Source organism: Adelges cooleyi, unplaced genomic scaffold (genome assembly GCF_023614345.1).
Source record: "Adelges cooleyi isolate 19-005CV unplaced genomic scaffold, UGA_ACOO_1.1 ACOO_flye_CR_arks_rails_tigmint_CR_PRNA_307, whole genome shotgun sequence".
Taxonomy (NCBI): Eukaryota; Metazoa; Arthropoda; class Insecta; order Hemiptera; family Adelgidae; genus Adelges; species Adelges cooleyi.
Window position 1 is genome coordinate 2,924,148 of NW_026095978.1, and position 4,860 is coordinate 2,929,007.

A 4,860-nucleotide genomic window follows, 5' to 3' on the forward strand; every position below is an offset into this window, starting at 1 on the left:
ATTTTATCAAAATCATTTATGTACATTTGAAAGCTAGGCGACTGATATGCACTAATAATTGTAGTGATTGAGTGATTGATTGAAATAGTATTTGCTACGGCTTTTAGCGTTTGTAAAGGAGGTAGAAATATTTGCTGATGTTTTATTTTGGATTTGATTATTATCGCGACGCCACCTGCAGGTCGAACCGCTAGCCTATCTTTGCGATAAGTAGAATAGCCGTTAAATTTAATATTGTTGCTATCAATTAGATGAGTTTCAGTCACGCATGCTACATCAACATTATGTACAGATAAGAAGGTTGCAAATGTATTACGATTTTGTTTAATTCCATTAGCGTTTCAATTTATGATGACAAGCTTATGATTATTTATAATATTAGACGACATTAATATTATTTAATAAAGCAGGTAAATTTTCGATAACTTTTTTAATGATTTGTGACATCAGTGAGCTGATTATAGGCATTAATGACTTTATAAGCTTGTTACTGATATTTGAGTTGTTTATTTCTTATTTGTTTATTTCCTTCTGGTGTTGATGTTGGATTTTTGTTTTAGTTTTTTTGGCGTAGGTTGGAATATTACTTGAGTATGGATTTATTTGGTTAGGGGCTTGGTTTTTGGGATTTATGATAACGGTATTAAGCACTAATTGGGTATTATTGTTATCTTTTTGACTGCGTGATTGCGTTAGGTGATTAGGAGAGATTTGTATCGATTGGAGGTAATTTTACTTATTTTTATTTCCTTATATATTTTACATCCTCGGTAATTGGCAAGGTGATTTTCGTTGCAGTTGACATATATTGGTGGGCTATTTTTGTCCTTAGTGCATTTGGAGTAATGGTGGTTTTCTAGGCATTTGACGCATCTTGGGGGTAGTTTACAAAAGTTTTTGGTATGTTGAAAACGTTGGCAGTTTTGACATTGTGGTATGGACGAATCGCTTTTGCGACTTTCGACTGAGATAACGCAATGAAGAAGGCGGTCAAGTAAGTATATATTTTTCTCGGATTTTTCTAGAAGGGCAGCAACGATTGGTATTGGAGAGCTGTGACGATTTTGAAGACGAGTGACTGAGATGATTTTGAAATTTAATTCGGTAAAGGCCGAAAATATAGTTTCTTCTGGTATAAAAGTTGGTATATTTCTGATTATTACGGATAGGTTTATTTCTTCAGGGAGTTGATAGGTATGATATTTGATATCAATTTCGGATAGGTATTTTGTGATTGTACGTTAATCGTTAACGGTTGTAAAATTCAATTTTAAAAAGATATTTTTATTATTGATGTTAAAATTTTCTACTATCATAGGTGTAATTTTATTAAGAAAATCAATGTAATCGTCGATTTCATATATATATATAGTGAAGGAATTTGTACTTTGGCAATTTGTACAACCTTTGTAATTTGTACAAAATTGTATTTTGGCCACAAAACACAAAAACATCTTACTTAAATTTGCAGTATACGTATAATTCTACCTAAAAAAAAAAATCATGGTGATTTTCCGGACCGTAATACTATTACATATCCATGATTTAATGTTTTGAAAATAGTTTTTTTTTTTAAATTTCTACAAAAAAATTGTGTATTGCACAAAATGGTCTAATACAAAAATAGTCTACAATAATGTCAACTAGAAAAAATACTGTTCAACTCATTCAAAAATGTCTATTATGTAACATGCAAACAAAACTACATGGCAAATTATTCAGCTCTGTTAAAATATATTTTTGTTTAAAAATAGGCCGTTAAAAAAATTGCCCAACCACAGGGCCGTATTTCAAATTTTGGTGCCCTCGGGCATCTAATTTATGCAACCCCCTCCCCTAATTATAAATATTACAGATATTTTATCCATTGTCGATATTCTTTATTAATTTCTACTTACAGGGTCCACTTATCGCGAACCACTCACTATCTCATAGGGTTTAATAAGAAATTAAAATTACATATATAATACATTATTCTCAATTAAAAACGTTAATGAAATGTATGCGTTACCATTTAAGTTACAAAAGTTGCTATCAATAAAAAAAAGTTGGGAGGGGGATAAAAACAAACAAATGAGTGGAAAATCGAGATCATGTTGTATAAAAACAATATGAAAAAAAATTCGTATTTTCTTATTAAACCTTATGAGATATTGAGTGGTTCATGATAAGTGGATCACCCTGTGTTTAATCTTCGTAATATAATGTAGTTCAATATTAAAATCTAACAATTAATATATGAAAATTGTTTAATTATTAAAAGGTTTTTTTATATGACAAATTGACCTAATAAAATACAATATAAAATAATACCAACATTTTTTTTTTAATGTAATTATTTTCTTGCTTCATTATTAGCGAAATAATTAATTTTATCACTATAATTAATTTTAAGAGTTAGTTGAGATTCAATGTTTAGAATTGCCAGGGTACAATGCGTTTATTATTTTTTTCATTACATTTTTAAATTAATTTTGCTTAAATATCTTGCCACCCCTATGAAATGACGCATTACACCGTGTAGCTTTAAATATTATGCATTTTTATGGGTACTCTTATGCTTAAAACAGATAATGTGGTAACGCTTTTATAAAATGTGTAGGAAATATAATATCTGTTTTTTTCTTTTTTAAAACCGATAAATTTGCTACATGGGTGATCATGATATTTTTTGCGTTTAGTATAAAATCATTTTTTTCGAATTATTTGAACAATACACGTGCACATTATTTTTGTACTTATTTACCACGTCTTTAGACGTGTAAGAGGCCCTCGGTTAGGTTAGGGTGTTTTTCAATTATTGACAAAGTCTACACAACGTTTACCGTTTTGAAATAATGTGTCCTATAAACTACACTGTGTATTCTACCTACGGTATATTATGCCACACTAGGAAATGTGTCAATACTAGTCTTCAGTATAAAAACACTCAATATAAGCATGCGAATATAGTAAAAAGACTTTTGCATTGTATGTTATTTCCCCAATTCTGCAAATATGATAATAATTCCAACTATCTTATCAGTCCCGCGGAGTTGAAATAATAATTATTAATAAATATCCGTCAGCCTAAAATAAATCACATTTTAGCTTTCTATAAAATTTCCAGATTAGAGAGCAGTGGTGAACATAATTATTAATATTTTGGCAATTTATTGAAAATAACAAATAATTTGATAGATATGTTTATCATCTAGCATGGTTAAAGGAAAAAGAGGCTGGTATTTCATAGAGAGAGCAGGATGATAGATATCACGGGGAACTAGATAATCAGGAGATTTTTTAACAGTTGCACCTCGGATGTTTGAAAAAAGTAAATCGAGAAGGGACCCAGAACGGTTGCTAATTGTAATTAATTGAACAAAGTCCATACTGATAAACAGATCACCAATTAAAGAAGACTCGTTGTTGAACGTACCGGTGTAAATTAAACCTTGGGTAATGGTATTCCAAGACACTCCTGGAAGGTTGAAGTCCCCACAAAATATACCATTGTTGCAGTTTGCTAATTCCCAGGCAATGTTGACGGAATTTACATAGCTGTCTTATAATGATTTGTTGTAAGAATATATATCACACTGATAAGAGCTGAAGGGCCATTATGAATGGAAATCCAAATAAATGGTTGTTTAATACACCATTGGAAACAAGCATTGGATTAAGAGATTCCTGAACGGCGATTAGAACTCTACCATTGCGGGAGCGAATACAGATTTCTGTCACATCTAAATATTAGGTAGTCGATAAAACTTAGTTCAGCTTTGTTTATAAATCTTCAGAGAGTCATGTCTCTGTGAGTATGAAAATGTCATAGGACTAAAGGATAAAGTTGGAATACAAATTGATTAATTTTGATCTGAGGCCTCTAACATTCTGATAATATAGACTTAGATTAAACAAAAAATTATTTAACGGTGAATAGTAAATTTTAGAAAATATATCTTTGAACAAATAAAAGTCTTGGATAAAATTATCTAATGAATAATTAACATTATTACAAAAAATACATTTAATGTTTACCGCAGATATTGGATGATGACAGTCTGTGTAATTGAAAGTATCATCCTCTAGTTTTTTGAAGAAGTGGTTCCGACTTTCGGTATTGGAACTGGGTTATAGAAGAGTTATTTGGCATAAACACCGTCGGTTATTAATTACCCGTTATCCATAACACTTACCTTTTCTCTATAGCATTGTCATTTCATTTTAATTTTACATTATTGTGTTGAAAGCAGATGGAAAATATTTAAAGCAAAACAACAAAAAAGCTTAACCCGTAGAACGTGGGTTCTCAAATTCGTATTTTTTTTTGTATTTTGAGATCTGCCTGAATTCCTCCGTCGCCTCGTTGCCTATATTCTACTGTATAGTCCTCTCGGATAAAATCACTTTCAAATTAACGCTTTGATGGTTATTTGTTATTGCAAAATATCAGGAGTGGCCGTTAAAGTATTCGCTGAACATAGGGAAACCGCAACGAAAAAAAGGACGTAAATGGAAACGTATTAGATCCTTTGATACTTGGAAATGAGCAGACAGAGATATTATCATGTGTGAGTAATCCAATAATATAATATATCTAATTAATAATATAATTTTTTTTTTAATCCTCCTAAAATGATATTAAACAAATGTTTCAAAATACAATACGTCATAACGACTTTTATAACTATAAAATCCCTGTTTCTTTTCAAATAAACACTTATAACTTACTATTTGTGCAATATTATTTTAATTTATAAAAAAAAAGAAAAATTACTACAATTTAGTAGGAATTTAAAAGGGGACTGGTTTTGTTTACGGGTTTGATCCGTGGACTGATTTGCTGGGATTCGGTAATAATTTAATAAATAGTGACGA